The 19625-nt window shown below is 48.3% G+C and overlaps 1 protein-coding gene across 2 annotated transcripts in view; it reads right to left on the bottom strand.

Annotated features, from left to right (window-relative positions):
- Kcng2 (potassium voltage-gated channel modifier subfamily G member 2) overlaps window positions 1–19625 on the bottom strand; it is a 65358-nt gene that overhangs the window by 38336 nt on the left and 7397 nt on the right. For both annotated transcript variants that reach the window (XM_050165024.1, XM_050165025.1), the window contains exon 2: window positions 3074–3166. The gene's annotated coding sequence lies outside the window, so the exon portion shown is untranslated. The remainder of the gene's footprint in view (window positions 1–3073; window positions 3167–19625) is intronic.

The following is a 19625-nucleotide window of genomic DNA, read 5'->3' as shown; positions in this document are numbered from 1 at the left end:
AATGACTCCCACGCACAAGGCGAGGCTGCTGTCACTGCCCTGGAGACCCTGCAGACTCACATAAAGTCATCAGTATAACACGGAGAGATCCTGCTGCCCCGTTCCCCAGTACATACGACGACAAATACCTGAAAACCTATAGGCCGCTCCCACAGCAGGGCACAGCAGGGCACAGTCTGACTGAGCATCCAGCTTACCAGCATTTGCTGGCTCCCCCATTGCTGTACTCTGGCCATATCCACTCTTTACCCGTGATGTCACCAGCCTGCTCTCTAGTCCCAGCTGAGCCATTCTGGGAGGCTGAGAAAACAGAATCATGGAGCCCGATTATTCTGAGATCAGCTCAATAGTTCCCTGGAGATGACCCGGTCCTCTGTGCACACGCACCTTTTCGCAACTAATTGGCAGGGTGAACTACAGTTTGACCAACCATCCGGGAGCTGAAGGGCATTTTGATTATTTGCAGGACTTTGCTATTATGAACAAAGCTGCTGTAACCATTCCTATATGCCCCCACCCTCCCTGACCAGCTCTGAGGAGAGAACAAGTTTTAAATTTGACCAAGGTCTGAGTTATCATTTTTTTTTTAGATTGGCTGACTGTTGCAAGTTTATTTCCAATGGAAATTGCCAAGGCGTCTTCCAGAATAGCTGGACCATTTTGCATCCCATCAGTACTGTGGGCAAAATGAGTCCTTGGCACTGCCAAAACTGATTACCACCTCCGAATTTTGTTGTTACGGCTGAAGACCAAGCACAATAGGTTGTTCTGTCTCTGGTTCACTCCCGTCTGTCTACGCCAACCTTGGCCGAGCTCATCCCTGGAGAATTCCATCTAATTTCTTGTATTTCTCAGTTCTAAATTTCTCAGCCAGTTTGTATTTGTGTCTCTGATCCACGGTGGTGGCTCCACTTGCTCACATCCCTCCGCAGCTCTGGTTGTTCACTGGGGCATCTTCACAGTAGGGGATTATATCGCTGTCCGGAAGTTCTAGTGTCTGGCCATCTTGACCTCAGATCTGCTGATTGTCCTTTCTTCCTCATTTTGAAATCTTTCTAATTCTTTGTATGGTGGCAGAATTTGCTGGACTCTGGACACCTGTGTCCCATGTTGCCAGATTCTCCACTGTGGCTGAGTCCTGTTGACACCAGGCTGCAAGGCACTGAACAACAGCTAGTGACTGGCAGGTGGAAGGAGCCCAGGTTTCCCCTGTGACCTCTGCCTACATCCGAGGATGGCGCCTCAAGACTCCGGGCAGAAGCTTTCCATAGGCATCCCGTGACTGGGAGGGTGGGGTGCTGTGGAGCTTCTCATGGGAAACCTGGTCCATCTCCAGCCCCTGAAATGTACAGGGCAGGGGAGCAGGGAGAGCATATGCTTGCTCTTTCGAAGGGTAGGCACCAGGCTTCCTGCCCACATTGACTCTAGCCCATCACAGAAGTGCAGGCCTCTGGTCCTCTTAGGCACTCATTCACACAACCCGCTGACTTCCTCAACTGTGTCTGTCAGTGAGACCAACATCTGAGGAAAAGGTTGCTTCTTTTAGACTATTGTGGCCAAACAAATTTGGGTTTTGTTCTGCAGCTCACAGTCTCTGATTTCTCACTTCCCAAACATAGTACTAACAGTCTAACAGTGTGGGTGTCGAAAGAAAAACAACAATTAGACTCTCAATGAAAATTCCCAGCGACGGTAACACAGTCAACAAACAGCAGTGAAGGGACTCAGGTTAGACATCAAGACGTTTTTAATGACTGACTCGAGGAATGCTGGGGCACACAGCAGAGGAAATTAGAAAACATCCTTCCTTCATTGCCAGAGTTTAGGGCAATTATGGTCCTCCACCACCTCTAGTCTGGGGGCTATGTTAATTGAGATAGTAAAGAAGGCAGCTCGGGGTGCCCCACCAAGGCACCTTTGGGTCAGCCTGAAGAGGTGGTGACTTATGGAGACAGAGCTATGGGCGGCACAAGGCAAGACTGCAGGAAAGACGGCCTCCTTCATCTACCCAGGCATGGCTCCGGGAGCACCCATGCTGTGTGCAGAAGAGGACCCTCCACTCCCTGGGTGGAAGACCAGGAACTGAGTGGGAAGAGCAGGTCAAGCTTGGCCACACCATGCCTGTCTCTTCACCTGTCAGTCATGCCTGAGAACATATGCAGGACCTGAAAACACCCGAGAAGAGCACACAAAACAAAACCCAGAGAGGGACCGGGAAGAACGGGAAAGATGGAGGAGAGGAGGGGAGAGCAAGGGGGAGCTGGGGAAGCGTGGGTGAGGAGGAGAGGTTATGAGGGGAAGGAGGAAGGAGGAAGAAGGAGGGAGGGTGGGCAGGGCAGGCTAGGAAGAGAGAATGAGTAGGTGAGGGTAAAGGGGAGAGGTAAGGAGGAGGAGTTAGGAGATGCAGGAAGGGAGGGGAGGAAGGGAGGGAAGGGAAGAAGGCAGGTGAGGAGAGCCTGGCCCTGGACAGAGTGTGGGGTGCAGGGAGAGCTCCAGGAACCAGACTGAAGCGGGCATACTTGAGAGGAGGCAGGTGGACACTCTTTGCGCTCCGTGAGTGGGCAGGGCCGCTGCGGCACAGTGGTCACCTGCCTTCCTAACGGTTCTCCCTGCTGTGAAGCTGCTGTTCTTCCCGCAGAGGCTGGGGTGACAGAAGGGCCCGTGTCCCTGCAGGAGGAAGGCAGAAACTCCAAGCTCCATCCTCCAAGAAACACCTGCCCCCGCAAGGCAGGCAGGTAAGAGAGAGGCAGGTTGAGGAGGCTTTGAGCTCTCTGAAGGACGATGATACCTTCCCACACATACCCATCATGTGGGTTTTTAATACATGAAACTCAGTGTTAGTTCCAAAAACAGCTCCCCCGTGCCAGCTTCCCCAACCCATAAGCAGGGACGGCATTCCCAGAACACCACGGGCATCCTTGGTTGAATGTTCATCCTTTGCTTTTTCCTCCACATCCAGTCTACCGTCCAACTGTAATGCTATCTGCCATTTAATGTTGCCTTGGGGCTGCACATGGTGGACCCTTGCTTCTTCCCAGGCAATAGGCCCTTGCTCAACAGCCCCGTTCCTTACCCGTGATGATGGTTTCCAGGCGGGGCCTCATCCTACGTGCCTATTGTCATCTGGTGCCATCTCGTGAGATCTCTGCCCGGGCCTCTCAAACCCCTGTAATGATAGGACAAATCCCATGTTTAGTTTAGGGACATCCAGCCCTTGGAGAAATCAGGAAGCATTCCGTTCCTTACAGCATGCACACAGCCATCCACTGCCTTGATTTTCATGTGGCTTTGGGACCCCATGGAATTAGTCTCCGCCGCCCTGACCCCTGGTTAAAAGCCATTTCAGGGACCTTTTACATCTATTCTGAGAGCATTTAACTGAATCACAGTGGTTTGTGCTTTCTCTCCCAACAACGTCCTCACTGTGCAAATGAGCCTCCCAGCGCAGGGTTCTGACAAGATGAATGAAAACATAATGGCTTCTTGGAATCGGCTCCTCTTCCTTAGCGGTTTGTCTTCCGTTAGCAAATGAGACACAGGTTCGGGAACATCACACCAGAGAAGGCAAGAACCAACTCCCGAAGCTCAGACCCAAATCCCAGCCTTTCCCATCCAAGGGTCCTCACCAGACAGAACCTCCTCTGCCTCGCTCTCTGTTCACGCCACGTGTCCTGCTCCTTCAGGAAAAGGGCTTTGCTCTGTACTGTGGATCCCACCCGCCCACAGTGGGAGGAGTGGCTCTTCTCATCTCCTCTTTCCCAAGCTCCCCTGCCAGGTTCTCCCTTCTCCAGAAAGACAGAAACTCCCTCAGACCTGTGGCTCTAGCCAGGCTATGCCTGTTTCTCACTCTCCAACCCATATCTCTGAAGGAGGGCCTCCACCCTACCACTGCCAAAGTGGTGCCTAACCCCAGGCTCACAGGCCTCGTGGATCATCCATCTAAGGGTCCTAACTAGACAGAACCCCCTTCCAAAGCCCCCTCTGCTTCGCTCTCTGTTTATGCCCATGTCCTGTTCTTCCCTGCCCTCCCTCCTGAAGGTTGCCCTTCAATCGCTGGCATCCCCACTGCGCTCCACTCCCCGAACCTTTAGCTGTTCCTCTGTTTAGCTTGGTTGACTTCTTGACTTAGAAAAGTGGCTGTTCAGCTTGGATGCTGTGGCCACAACAGGATAAAAAAGAAACAGGATGCTCATTCTTGGCTGTTTCCAGGACTTTACACTTCCCTGGAAGGCTGCAGTTTGTTCCTTCAGTCCAATCTGGTTTTCTAGCGAACTCCATCCACCGCAAAGCAGTCCCCGAGGCTGTCCCCCGACAGCAGGAGTCTTTACTAAGGTGTTGCTGCTGTGACTCCCTGCGTGTGAGGGGGCTGGAGTTCATCAGGAACACCAGCTGCTCTCTCTGCTGCCTTCCAAAGGGCAGTCACAATACGCAGCAACAGATCGTGTGGCGGTGGGGTGAAGTGGGTGTCAACAGAAGGCAAGGCCTTCAAAGACAGGCCCAGGAACTTCATGGTTCTATTTCAGAAATAGTCTACAGCTAGCTGCCACTCTGAACATGCCCGATCTCATCTGTTTCAGAAATACAAAGATCTCCTGCCCCAGCACACAGGCACTAATAACCACAAATCGACCAGCTACAAAGATGCTCAGCATTGGCATGGGTTTGACATGAGATGTCCCCCTAGACTCATATGCTGAAGCCTTTGTCCCCAGTGCTCAGGTACATATGAATAGCTACACAGACACACACACATATGTATGCACATGGACACAAAGACACAACCACACACAGAGACACACGAATGTGCAAGGACATACATAGACATAACAAATAGATATACCGGCACACACTGACATGCATGTTCTCACAGACACACATGCACACATGTTCACACAGGCACATCCAAACAGACAGACACACACACACACACACGACACATATATGCTCATACGGGTATAAAGGCACACACACAGGTATTTATACAGACACATGGATGCAAAGTGTGTACATATATGCATGTACAAACACATTTCCATGTGTACTCAGGCATCTCTGCATGCCTATATGCCTACAGGTTTTAAGAATATTGTGTTCCAGAATAGCTGTAACTGCTAATTCCGTTCCAGCACATAGGAAGAGGAGGATAATTAGTGTATTTGTATGCAAATGCACGGTTAAGACCATTTTTCCCCTCTGAAGTGGTTATTTACGTCAGCATTTTTGCTGTGGAGCCCAGAGAAGAGGGACTTAGGTCCAGCCCACGGAGCTCTGTCTGAGGACCTGCAGGCAGTAAGGGTAACAGGGCATTACCGCGCTAAGAACACAGCCTCGCACCACCCCGGCACACCTGAGAGTCCCTCTTCTCTGGACCTTGGATGCTGTTCTCTCTTTCATGGATATAAGTCCTGATAATCTTGAGCCCTCTTAAGGTGTCACATCTGAGAGTCATGGTAACCAACTACCAAGTCCTGGCCTCCTGCTCCACCAGGGGTTGGAGTGAATTCTTCCTAAGGCCAAGGAGACCATCTGCCTGTGATATATTCACCCTGGATGGGGACCAATGAGCAGGATGTTCAGAGGCAGAGATGATGACAGCGATGGAGAAACTAAGGATCTGATTTGGAATTCTCATGGTTGCTTGAGGAGAGGGTCCACTCCTGCCTGTCAGTGTGATAGCAGTGTGTCACTATCGATGGCATGTCCTACACCAGGAAGAAACTTAGATGTGTGGGCAAGGTGTCCAGAGGGGACACTGGGGGTACATGTGACTACACACTGTAATACAAGATGGGTGTGTACCAAGGGCCAAGGGTCAAAGAGAGCCACTGAGGGCTGGGGTAGACACGGATGTGCATAGACCCACTGGGAACCAGATGTAGACACAGGTCAACTGAGGATCAGGGGTGAGCGCAGATGCATTGAGGTTCAGGGATAAATGTAGACATACTGAAGGCCAGGGATAAACCCAGGTTCACTGAAGGTGAGGGGTGGATGTAGATTCACAGAGGACCATGGGTGAATACAGATACACGGAAGATCAAGGCTGGACACAGATCCACGGAGGATGAAGGTTGGACACAGATCCACGGAGGATGAAGGCTGGACACAGATCCACGGAGGATCAGAGTGGACGTAGTTGCACTGAGGGTCAATCATCAAGGGTCAAGGTAGACATGGAGCCACTAATGACCACTGAGTGCCAGGCTAGAACAGAACCATAAGGGTCAAGGGTGGGCACACCAAAGATCAGGATGGCCTGAACTGGCTGTAGATTCCTCCAAGCTCCAGCTCTGTTCCCAAGAGTCTGCTGTTGCTGGCAGCCTGCCTCTGGGGAGAGTCTGGGTCTTGGCCAGCGGAGGTCAATGCCCAGCACACACAGATTAAACCAGGTTCCTGAGAAGCAAACCCAGCACTTCACAGAAAATGACCAAAAACCAGGACACATTTCAGACAATTAAATTTTACTTTTTAAATTTTATGCATTAAGTTTACGGGAGCGTGAGGTGCTTATGTGAATGTCTGGACAAACGCTTGGTAGATGCACATCTTTGGAAGCCAGAGGTCAGCATCAGGTGATTTCTTTGATTCCTCCCCAGTTTATTTATTAAAAATTTAAAAATATCTATTTATCTCATGTACATGGGTGTTTTGCCTACATGTATGTATGTGTCTGGCATGGATGGCGGTCAAAAGAAGGCATTGGGTCACCTGGAACTAGAGTTACAGATGTTTCTGAGCCACCACGTTAATGCTGGGAACTGAACCCGGGTTCTCTGCAAGAGCAACAAGTGCTCTTAACTGCTGAGCCATCTTTAGCTCCCCTGACCTCCACTCTAGTTTTTGAGTCAGGGTCTTGTACTGAACATGGCGCTCACTGATTGGCTAGGCTGGTTAACCATGAGCTCCAGAGAGACACTTTCCTCTGCAGAGCTGTGATTGCAGATGTGGGCTGCTGTGAGCAGTTTCACATGGGTTCTGGGCATCATCTGAGCTCGGGTCCTCATGCTCGCATGACAGACTCTTTACCAACCGAGACATCTCCCAGCCCCGAGAGTTTACTTCACAGTTATTATGGTTCTTAACTGATGATGTCTTTTCCAACTTTACTGAATAAATGAGTAATTATTTCAGGCCCCTCATCACATGCAAGGCACACAGTGTTAAACTGGGGTGTCTGCTGCTCCATTCTGAAGACCACACTGCGCTATGTGGGTAGCTATGTATTAGGGCCAATGCTGGGCTCTCAACACCCTGTTAGCCTGGTTTCCAGGGGACACTCTTTAGGGGTTATGCATGGTCCCCAGACCTGGAACTGCTAACCTTTCCTTAGCATCAGCCTCCTTCACCTTGGCTTATGCTCAGAAAAACTCTTCTCACTTTGGTACCAATGTTTTTGTATTTGTCACCCTTGGCAAATACAAAATCCTTCCCTTATGCCCCTGCACCCCAAGACCACAGGCATCACATCAGCTGGACCCCCCTCCTGACAATATTTGAGGCAATCCAGGGGGCAGGCCCATGGAGTTGAAATGGACTCAGAAATCCAAGCCTTCCCTTAAGACTACGCATTTTCTTTAGTCTTTCCATTGGTTCTAGTGGGAACAGTGCCCCGAGACAGCGCTCGGGCGATACACAGGTCATAGGGAGCCACTTATGGCAGGAGTGGACACCCGAAGAAGCTTCGTAGTACACAGATTGGGTATGGAATTCCAGGCAATTTTCACTTCTTCCTTGGTTTTTCCCTGTTGTGTTTTTCCCTTTAAGATTCTTTTGAACAAAAGATACAGGTAATTTTAGTAACAAGAGAAAGGATTGAAACCATTCCAATTTTAGGAGAGAAAATATCATCTTACAGTTTTTTTTATAGGAGAGTGTAGTCCCTGTGAAATGATAATGAGTCATCTTATGCACCCAAACCCTCATGGACATCCTTGGTGTGAAGTCTGTGGCTATCCTGGGGTCGTGTGTGAAGCCTGTGGACGGCCTGGGGTCAGGTGTGAAGCCTGTGGATGACCTGGGGTCGTGTGTGAAGCCTGTGGACGGCCTGGGGTCGGGTGTGAAGCCTGTGGATAACCTGAAGTCAGGTGTGAAGCCTGTGGATGACCTGAGGTCGGGTGTGAAGCCTGTGAACGGCCTGGGGTCAGGTGTGAAGCCTGTGGATGACCTGAGGTCCGGTGTGAAGCCTATGGATGGCCTGGGGTTAGCTAAGAGTCAGAGTGCATCAGGATGTTAGTGGTCCTGGGCTTGGTCCCTTCTTCTGCAGTTCCCAGCAACAAAGATGATATTCATGTTGCAAGTCTTGAACCCACAGGACAGAAGAACAAAAACACACCGCTGTACATGCCCATCAGTGTGTGCCAGCTGAGTGTGAGCAACACTCTGTCGCTTGCCACGTATGATTATTTCCACGGATGCCAAGAAAGCCCTCTCCAAATGCTCAGGGAGTCAAGGGTCAAGATGGATGAACCGCCAGGGTCTAAAGCCACTCTTGTGTCTAATGGGGAGGAATGAAAGCAAAGAGCAAGTGAACGGATGGGACAGGGTTGGCCCCATTTGTCACTGCTTGAGAGGCAGCAGCCAAGCCTCTGCCTCAGAGGAGCAGCTGGTGGCGCAGGCTGGGCTGGGCTGGAGAGGCATGAGCACCTCTGTTTACAGACAGGACTGGAAGAGGGTGCAGACCTCAAGGATCTAGGGGACATGCCTTGAATGAATAAAGAGTTTATTAAAATGGCTGGTGATGAAATCAACAAACAGAGGGCACGGTGACTGAAAAGAAGTCTTCTTAAAATAACAACAACAACAGCAGAAGAGTAAGTTTCCCAAGGCGTGTGCACAGTTTCTAACAAGGAGAACTGACAACATTCTGGAAACACAGAGGTGGCCTAGGGGTGTGCTTAGTGGTCAAGTGCTGGCTGGGTATATGTAAGGCTTGGGTTCCATCCAGTGTTGGAACAAACTTGACAATGGAGCACAATCCTCTGTTCTTGGACAAGACCGCTCGATATTGTGATGTCCCCTCCCCCTTCTGAAAGACCCACGCAGAGGAGGATACTGAGTATCCTGTTCTATCAGTTTTATACCTTTTTCACCTGAGACGGGATCTTACTGAACGTGGAGCTCACCACGCTCACCTAGACCAGCTGGCAAGCAGGCCCCAGCAATCCTCCTGTCTCCACATCCCCAGGTCTGGGGTTTCAGACATATGTGACCATCCTAGCTTTTGCCTGGGTGCCATTGATCCTAACTCAGAGTTTTCCACTAAGCACCCCCCCACACACACACACCAGGATGCTCTCCTTTAGGCATTAATTATAAATTAAATCCTATCCACTCCCCGTAAAACAAAATAAGTTAATTCTGAATGACGACACCTGAGTAATAAAGTACAGGCATGAAAGGACACTGAGGAATTTTTTTTTTGATTTTTTCGAGACAGGGTTTCTCTGTAGTTTTTGGTTCCTGTCCTAGAACTAGCTTTTGTAGACCAGGCTGGCCTCGAACTCACAGAGATCCGCCTGCCTCTGCCTCCCGAGTGCTGGGATTAAAGGCGTGCGCCACCACCGCCCGGCCTGAGGAATTCTTGATAATGGGGTGACTAAGGACCAAACTCCACAGAGAACGAGGGACAATCAGAGGATAAAAATGGCCCTCAAGTGTCTGGATGAAAATGTCTGTACTCACCCCTATTTAGGCACATGCCAACTGGCACATGACTGAAGAGCCCCTTGTTACCATGGGATGGTGTCACTCAGCTGTGAGGCCACTCTGCGCCCAGTTCCCTGCAGGAAGTCTAGGAGTGCTCAGCCCATCCCACTCTAGGATAGAACCCCAGAGCAACCTCAAATGCACACACAGGGCTCTTCACTGCGAAGCGGCTCTAGCTGGCAAGCAAAAGGAAGATCCCAATTCCTGGCACAGGAAAGAGTCTGGATAAACATGGGCACCCACAGGAACACAGTGCACCCATAGGGAGAGGGTCTGGCCGTCCCAGAGCAAGGTACAGGGACTACTATTGCAGAGGGAGAAGCCTTGGTGCAAAAGAACACTGGGTGGGTATAAGGGCAGTGGCCAGGGCTGAGGCACTGTACACACTGGTCCTGAGCTGCAGGTGGGAGGGAGGACAGGATCCAACAGGCCACTGTCTCTATAGTCAGTCACCGGTTCCCACCCCACAGACAGAACCACAGTCACATGACCATACAGGACAGCACCCATCCCAGGCAAGCGCAAAGCCCCCGGGAACTGTGGGCAGAACAGCATTCCAGTTACCAGATGATCATTAGGAACAGTGGGCACGAAGACAAAATCTATGACTGAAGGTCCTCGTCAAGCCAAAAAGGCCCCCCAGGCTGAGAAGAGGCTCCCTTTTAAAATGTCAAGATCGTAAAGACCCAGACAAACCTGCAGAGTCATTAGAAAAGCAGGGGACCAAGAATTACAAACACGATGTGTCCCAGGTCGGGACAGAGCCCTTACAGTGAGCCAGTAGAGGAACAGACTGTGTTGTTCATCCCACGAAGAGACACCAGCACCGGAGGACACCGGCTTAGAAAACGGCACACATTCCCCAATTCTTCTGCAAGTCTAAAAATACCTAACTTTTCCAGCTTAAACCCTGGGGTCCTGGAAAGAAAAGCACCCCGAGTCAGAATTCGATGTGTTAACCTAAGTCTTCACACCCCAAATGCTCATGCTGGGACTTCCTCACAAGCAAGGCCTTTCTAGAACAGCCCGTCAAAATCTCAGAGGGTTTCAGAGAAATGGAAAAGGCTAATCTTAATGCATATGGAGTCATAGTGGCCTGTGGGAAGCCCACATATTCTGGCATGGAAAGACCACACTGGAATCCTGCCCAGTTGCCAAAGGATCTAAAAAACTATAGCAGTTTTGACAGTGTGGGACCATATATACTAACACAATAGTACAAAGAGCCCAGACATAGATCCTGCTGTCTACGGGCAGCACACTTGGGAAGGAGAGTATAGAATGTCAGCAAGGAGTTGCCTGCACAAATGGTGCGGGAAAAGGGGAAATCCACGTGCAGAAGGTCCAGCCTCACGCCGTGTACGGCTTCAGGACGTGAACTACGCACATGTTAAAGAGAGCACAGCGTCTTTAACTGAGGGCCACCATTTCTCACGTAACAATGTGTGGGGGAGGGGTGCCGTGAAACATTTGACAACAGGAAGAGATTTCTAAATTCACAAACCATGGCAAATATTAACAAAATCAAACAAGACACGAATCCAAGCCATTTCCAGGACCGCTCATTTCTGCAGCCTTAGTGCAGCCTAAGTGTTCAACACACGCACTCTGCACTGTGCGTGCCAATCTGCCACACAGTACCAATAAGCACCACCTAAAACACCTTGGCTCAGATTCAAGACCATTCTGTGCTATGAATTGCAGGCTTTTAACTGTACATGCGATGCTCTCCACTCTTCCAGAAATATAATGGTCTAATCACAGAAAGAGACTTTCAATATATTCCTGCCACTATTCCCGAGAATGTTAGAATACCCTGACACTCTGCTGTGTTAGAATATTTAATTTAAAAAGTCAGCATTTGAGCTGCTGACTTAAATTTTATTTAAAGAAAAAAGCCATTAAATGAACTTTGGCTTGAGATTAGCACAACATTTCCGACAACTTTTGAATGGTTCCTAAACATACACTGTCATTTTGTACTATATGTTTACATTAAGTAGCATTCTCAACATTGTTAACTATAAGATTGAAACATTAGTCAACTGTGAAAAACACCGACGATGCCCCGCAACCCACACAGTCATATATTCAGGCAAGGTTCAACCTTTCTGTAAAAATAAAAGTTCTCTATCACAGTAATATGCAAGTTTGCTTTCATCTTCAGTTCATGGTGAACATTAGATGTTGTCTTAGCTAGGGTTTTTATCACTGCGACGAAACACCATGATCAAAAAGCAAGCTGGGGAGGAAAGGGTTTATTCAGCTTATACTTCCACTTTGCTGCTCATCACTGAAGAAAATCAGGACAGGAACTCAAACAGGGCAGGAACCGGTGGCAGGAGCTGATGCAGAGGCCATAGAGGGGCACTGCTTACTGGTTTGCTCTGCATGGCTTGCCCAGCCTGCTTTCTTATAGAACCCAGAACCACTAGCCCAGGGATGGCTCCACCCACTGTGGGCTGGGCCCTCCCGCATTGATCACTAATTGAGACAATGCCTTACAGCTGAATCTCATGGAGGCATTTCCTCAACTGAGGCTCCTTCTCTCTGATGACTCTGGCTTGTGCCAAGTTGACACACAAAACCAGTAATACAGATGTGTATAGATAGACACACACACACACGCCAAAGAATCTTTTTTTAAATTCAGTATGATTATCAGTAAATGTTTTATCTCTATACCTACTGTGTGTATGTATGTATGTGTGTGTGTATATATATATATCCAGGGTCACATAAAAATTTTCCGGGTGAGAAGGGATTGCAAATGGGAAAAGCTTAAGAAGCCCTGAATTAGACCAGGCCAAGTTATAAAGATGGAACGATTAGAACGTATGGTAACGTGTGTGTGTGGTGGGGTTGGGGTTGTTTCTGTTTAGAGTAATGAAAATTTGGAGTGGAAGTAATGGCCGCATGACATGGTGAATGCAATTGGTGCTACTAAACCATACACTAAGATGGCTAAAATGTCAGTCTGTCACTCATATCTACACACAGTTTATGAAGAAGCACAGGACAGGTGGACTCTAGAGTGGCGGTCTCTGCTGGCTGGGCTCTGAGGCTCTATCCGGCAGCCTGGGGAGCAGCATTGGGCACTCTGGGGGTGGAAGCGGGTTGCCTGGCAGAGGCTTGAGCCCAGGATCATTGCCAGAGCTGAGCTCTGCCTGATGGGCCCTGCAGCGCTCATCACAGAAGCACCTGACACTCCCCCATGCTGTACGGTATAATTAGGGCCCCAGTGGAACTCCTGCCCACGCCTTTGGGTAATTTGTGTGTGGGTTGCTTAGATGTTCAGGACTAGAAAACACATTTTTTTTTTTCTGGAAGAAATACTGTTTCCTGTGGGGATGGGATTTGTAGCTTGTATGTCCGAACCATGCTCCTGTCTCATCAGCTGAGGCTTTTACAGCTGAATGTGGTCTGAGATGAGTCAGGTCTGATCATCAGGACCAGAGCAGAGGCTCTCCTGGCCACCATACCAGAGATGCCATAGACTGCCTGCCTTCCAGGAGGAAGCCAGATGCTTCCTCGGAGGGGCCTCTTCCTGGAACATGCCTCAATTATACCTTCTCTGAGAAGCTGATCCTGTGGTGGCCCAGGGGAACAGTTGGGGTCTGGCAGAAGGTGCCTGAGCAGCAACTCTGGCCTCATTATATTCCCAAATGAGGAGGGGACAATCTGTCCTGGCGGAAGTGAGCAGAGACCTAAAGAAGGAGTTGGTAAACTGGGGGGAGGGGGGTTCAGGAGGCTATGGGTCCTGGAAAGGCTCAGACTCCCTCCCCCGCTTCAGCTGCCCCATGCCTTCCAGGAAAGAACTGGAAATGGTTACCTGGTGATGACCTGAAGCCACCTTGCCTTGCGCGGCTTCTAACCGGCTCATAAGTGGGAATGAGACACATAGTCTTGGGTTAAGCATGGTGGGGTAAGCCAAGGAGTCTCTGGATGGGGGAGATGTTGACTGGGGGATGAGGCCTCCTTCAACCCTCAGAAGGTCAAGAGGGAAGTTGTCAAAAGTAGAGCAAGGAGTATGGAACTGCCAGAGCTACTGGAATGGTCCCCAGTGTCTCCTCCGCAGGCTGTGAGTGAGTGGTCTGGGGCCAGCACAGGAACAGTGACAAGTCATGCCAGTCTGTTGAGAGCATGCAACAATAGGGTGTCATCACTATGTGACAACAGGGTGTGATAGGACAACAGGAGGGGGTGACAACTGTGCGGCAGTGGGTGACACATGCCTTTTAGCTACCTCCCTGGAAGCCTTCAGGCAATGCTCTCCTGGGGATACACCAGCTAACTCGGAATGCTAGACCTGGTGAGGCTGGGTCCTCATCACCTTCCTAGTGGCCCAGATGCCACCAGGGCTGCTGTGTCCCTTCCAGCTCACGTGCTCTCCAAGGGTCCCCATGGTCTATGTAGGAAAGGCTCGGGGGCCATTTCTTTATATCCCCCTGGTCAGGCCCACAGCCAAGCCTTTGTAGGAACAATTTAACACAAGAGAGAGAGAGAAAGAGAGAGAGAGAGAGAGAGAGAGAGAGAGAGAGAGAGAGAGAGAGACATTACTCTCCTGTCTGTGCCTGCACGTGTGTTAATTATCTCTTAATTCAATTTGAAACGAGCCCATTATCCACTTCTGGAAGAAAAACCGTGAGAGAGAATTACACAAACGCCTCATTCACACACCAACTTTGCTCAGAAAATTGAAAGAATCTTAATTAATAATCTCCAGGCGACAGGAAAGGAGAATCAGGGATGAAGGGAGGCGGCTGCTCCAGGAGGATCCTTGGAGCAAGGGAAAAGAAAGGCAAGGAGGGTGGAAGGCGCAGTCACAGCACCCTGGCTAACCATCGCCTCTTGAAGATCATCTGGGTTTCTTAGGAACATGTTTGCACTGTGGAAACCTATGGCTAGGCTTTGTACGGTGTTCCCTCCTTTGAAAGTTTAAAAATTATATGTGTATATGTGTGTGTATGTGGGGGGGGCATGCACACATACACACACACATGCGTGCACGCGGGCGCGCGCGCACACACACACATGCCACAGCATGCATGAGGAAGCCAAAGAACGGTCTGACAGTACACTTGTTCTTTCCGCGTGGGGGTCCTGGGGAGCCCCCTCAGACTACCATGCTTAGCAGAAGTGCCTTCACTCACTAGACATTCATGTTGGTCCTGTTTCTACTTCAAGATAGTGATTACAACGCTAAACCATATTGTAGTTATATGCTTTTTTAGTTGTTTCAGTTTTTTTGGTTTTGTCTTGTTATAACAAAAACACTAAGTGGTTTTCCACAGGCGCTGTACCAGCCTGTGTGAGCAATAGCTCCCCTGCCCCTCTGTCAGCGTTTGGTGTTGCCAGTATGTTTACTGTAGCCGTTTTGATAGATGCACCATGATACATCGCACTGTGGTTTAATTTCCACATCCCTGAAGATTAATGACGTGGAATATGTTGTCATGACTATTTATCATCTGGATTTCCTCTTCTGCTCTCATATTTTGCCTAGTTTTAATTGGAATTCCTTGACAGATTATTGATTCTTCATATTCTTGTTTTCTTTCACGAATGTACGGCTTGCAAATATATCCTCCTTCTCTGTAGTTTTCCGTCCACACTGTTAAAAGGGTCATTGTAGGGTAGTCTTTGATTCTAATAAGGTCTCATGTATCCGGTTTGTCTTTTATGGGTCTTGGTTTTAAACCTAAGATTTTTTTTTTTGCCTACTTTAGATCAGAAAGATGTTTTCCTAGTCATACAGAGGTTTGTGCACCAGACTTCAGAGTGCTGCTTGCTGCCAGGCCTAGGGTGAGGGTCAGCCCAGTGCTTTACAGATGACCAATTGCTCCAGCATCTTGTACTGAGATGGTCCACCATTGAACTGACTTGCCATTGAACTGACTTTGAAACAGCCCAAAACTCAGCTGGGCATAATATATAGGCTCTGTGTCCTGTCATTGATCTGTATACCCCTCCAGGACACAATCAATAGCACTGTCTGGATAATGGTAGCTGGAGAGGAAGGACAAATATGACCAGAATGACTCCAGCCACTATTAGCCTTTGTGGGGTTCTTTGGGCTGTTAAGGCACGCCTACTTTCCCTATGAGCTTCAGAATGAGGCTAATATGCATATGTGCAGTTCCTCTAGAAAACTGTGGGAATGTTCCCACAGGTTGTGCTGAACCTACATCAGTTTGGGAACCAACACTAGCACCAGTCTTCTAATCCATGAACAGGGTATGACTTTCAACTCAGGTGCCTCTTGGATATCTTCTCCCCTATTTCTGTGGTATTAGGATTGGTCCCAGGGCCTTAAGCATGCTCAGGCTTCCCTTAGTGTGACATTCAGTTGACTTCCTGTTGTCTGTAAGATGTAGGACTCTCGGCTCCAGCTCCATGTCTGCCTGCACACTGCCATGCTCCCCACCATGATGATAATGGACCGAATCATTGAAACTGTAAATGAGCCACCCCAATTAAATGTTTTCTCTATAAGAGTTGCCATGGTCATGGTGTCTCTTCACAGCCATAAAACCCAAACCAAGACAGCACTCACGGAGGGTTTTATTTGCAGTTTGCTGTTTCTATTCTGTCTGTTCATGTGGCCACCAGGTAACTGTAACTTCACCAAGTGAGTTAGGGGACGTTCCCTCTTCTTCTGACATTTGGTAGAATTCTCCATGAAAAAAATCTCTCCGACCCTGAGTGCAGGGCATCTCTTTTCTAGGAGTTTTAAAAGATCTGATTCAAATCTGGATGTAAATCACTGGCTTTAACTCTTTTCTATTTCTGCTGTAAGCATCTGGTGATGTTAAGTTTCCCAAGTGCTCCAGTTCTGTCGTAAATATTTTGATTTGTTGTATTTTAATTTTCATTTAGTTATACGTATTTTTAGAAATTTCCTCTGAAACCAGGGATTGTAGGTCATGCTTGTAAACTCAGGAGGATGAGGTGAGAAGATAGTTAGTTAGAGGACATTCTGGGCTACCTTGTGAGACCTCTGCAAAACGATAATTCTTTTGACTTTTTCCTCTGGCTCACACTTATTTAAAATTAATCTATTTCATAGGCATCATTTATCATCCTGTGTCTGTGCTACCTCATTTAGTCTGTTTTCCAGTTCCATACATTTACCTGAAATTTCATTTTTTTCTAACAGCTGAATAAAATCCCATTGCATAGAGGTCACATGATATCATCATCCATTCACCAGTTGCTGGATGATGAGTATGGACGGGTTATGAATAGAGCTTCTATGAACATGGATGAGCACGTGTCTCTGTAGTAGGAGGTGAGAGTCCTTTGACTCTCAGGAGTATTTCAGTGGGGTCACATGGTAGATCTGTTTATCGTTCTCTGAGGAACTCCAGACCGCTTTCCAGTGTCCGCACCAATTCACACTCCCACCAATGCAAAATGCACAAGGGTTCTCTGTCCCCTACATCCTCACCAGCATTTACTGTCTTTAGCTTTCTTAATCTTAGACATTCTAACTACAGTAATACAAAATCTCAAAGCAATTTGCATTTGCATTCTCCTGATGGCTAAGGATGGCAAACACTTTTTAAAACAATTTTGTTTTTCAGTTTTTCGATACAGGATTTCTCTGTGTGGCCCTAGCTGTCCTTGAACTCTGTAGACCAGGCTGACCTTGAAATCACGGAGATCCACCTGCCTCTGCCTCCCAAGTGCCGGGATTAAAGGTGTGCGCCACCACCGACCAACTTTAAAACAATTTTTAACCATCTGTATTTTGTCTGAGAACTTACTGTTCATTTCAATACTCTCCTTTTTAACTGAGTTGTTTTCTTGGTGTTTGATTTTTGAGTTTCTTGTGTTTTGTAGACACTAATCCTCCATCACTCGGGTTTAGCTATCACCCTACAGTCGGCCTCCTCAGCTGACTAACAGTATTGTTTACAGCACAGAAACTTTGTAACCTAATGCAGTTACACTTACTAATTGGAGTAGTATTTCCTGAGCAACCAGAGTCCTGTCCAGGAATCCTTACTAAGCCTAATGTTGACAAGCACTCCTTGCTCTTCCTTCTAGAAGTTTCAGAGTTCCGGGTCTAACTGAGATCTCTGATCCGTTGGAATTGGTTGTGTGCAAGATGACAGGTTTCCCAACAGCATTGGGTCCAGATGCTGTCTTTTGTTCAGTGCATGCTTTTGTCATCTTTGTCAAAACTCAAGTAGGCTGCATGAACTCATAACTGAGCCCTCAATGGCCTTCCATTGTCCATCAAGTCTATTTTGTGCTAGTACCATGCTGTTTGTAGTACTATGGTTTTGTAGCGTAACTTGAAACAGGGCATGGTGGTGATACCTTCTGCTGTATTTATATTGTTCAGGATTGTTTTTGTTTTGTTTTGCTTGCTACCTGGGCTCATTTGTGCTTCCATATAAACTTTAAGAATAGAAAGAAAATTCTGTGAAGAACTGCATTGAAATGTTGATGGGAATCACATTGAATCTATGGATTGCTTTTAGAAGGATAGCCGTTTTCACAATATTGCTGAAGATAAGGAACCCAATAGTCATAAGACGTGGAGAAATCCAGTTGGTACTGACCTAGAAACATGTTCCCTGCTGACTAGCTTGCATAGCACCGGGAGGTGCTATATGTAGGCGGCGGCGGTGGAGAAGTGATCAACGAGCAGTCTTACTCAGCTGAACCGTGTGAACTGCAGTGATTACTACTGTGAGATAAGCCCATGGGGAGCCACAGTGGCACAGACGTCTTGAGGGTAACCAACCGCCTTCTGATTGGCCCTAAGGCCTGCTCCAGCAGAGGGAACATATGCCTGGCATTATAAAGCTGCTCAAATCGTGAAGCAACTACCATTAATCTGCTGAACTGACATAATAAAGAAAGGCCCTGCAAACTCAGATAGCTCTACTCCCATATCCGCACTGACCTCAGACCTCAGCAGAGAAGTTTCTTTGTGCGGCTGAGGGGGGGTTAACATGGACAGACACTGATGACTGGTCACAGTTCAGAGGAGTGTCTGTGGAGAGCTCAATGACAAATGGGACATGTTTCTATCACACCTCCTCTGCAAGGCTCAGGGAGCACGGAAAAAGGGGCTGAAAGATGGTAAGAGCCAAAGGTCAGGGGTGATGGGAATGAAACCGCGTCTTCCGAATGTGTCAGGACCGCTGAACCCAAGAACGCAGCAGCTCTGTTGCCTGCGCAAGACTGAGGGCAGGCGACATTGCAGCATGGAGCGAGACGTGGCCCGTGAGCCCCCACTCCTAGTTTAGGGACTAGGGACAGCTGACGGTTTGGGGAAGAGAGAGGTAGCTTACTTTAATGTGGCTCTTGGCAAGCTGAGCACATGCCAGCAGGTGGCCCAACACCCAGGGGTAGAAGGACAACAAAACTGGAGTCAATAGGAGATTAAACTCACTCCTCAGCCAAGGGTGGCCTTGAACTCCTGATCCTCCTGCCCTGTCCTATGCCAGCCCTCCCTCTTTTTCAACTATTCTTTTAAAAAAAATTCCCTTTGTCCCCTTTGTGCTTCCTTTTATCTCTTAGGCTATTTCTAAGTTCCTATTTAAAAAAAAAAAACCTCGGATTGTGATAGATTTACATAAAGAAGACATGAAAGTCGAAAGAGGCCTAGAGGAAAGGGACTGGAAGGGGAGGTGCAGAAGGGGGTAACTGGGAGCCATGAATACGATTTAAAAAGTGCATTATATAATAAAGCACATTTTGTGCACTAATTACACGCCGAGGAAACTAAACACAGCTCCCCCTCAGATAGACAGGAAATCTTCCCATATGAGATCAGGGCTCTAACAGAACTTCTGGAAGCTCCTTCCCCTGACTCAGGCAGAAAGCTGTCTCTGTCTTCCTTCAGCCCCGCAGAGAGTAAGGGGCTTGCTTCTCTGTTCCGAGCCCAGTCACATGACCAT

The sequence above is a fragment of the Alexandromys fortis genome, unplaced genomic scaffold (assembly GCF_014885135.2).
Source record: "Alexandromys fortis isolate MF-2015 unplaced genomic scaffold, M_Fortis_MF-2015_v1.1 scaffold_160, whole genome shotgun sequence".
Lineage (NCBI taxonomy): Eukaryota > Metazoa > Chordata > Mammalia > Rodentia > Cricetidae > Alexandromys > Alexandromys fortis.
This window is presented reverse-complemented; position numbering and strand designations above follow the sequence as displayed.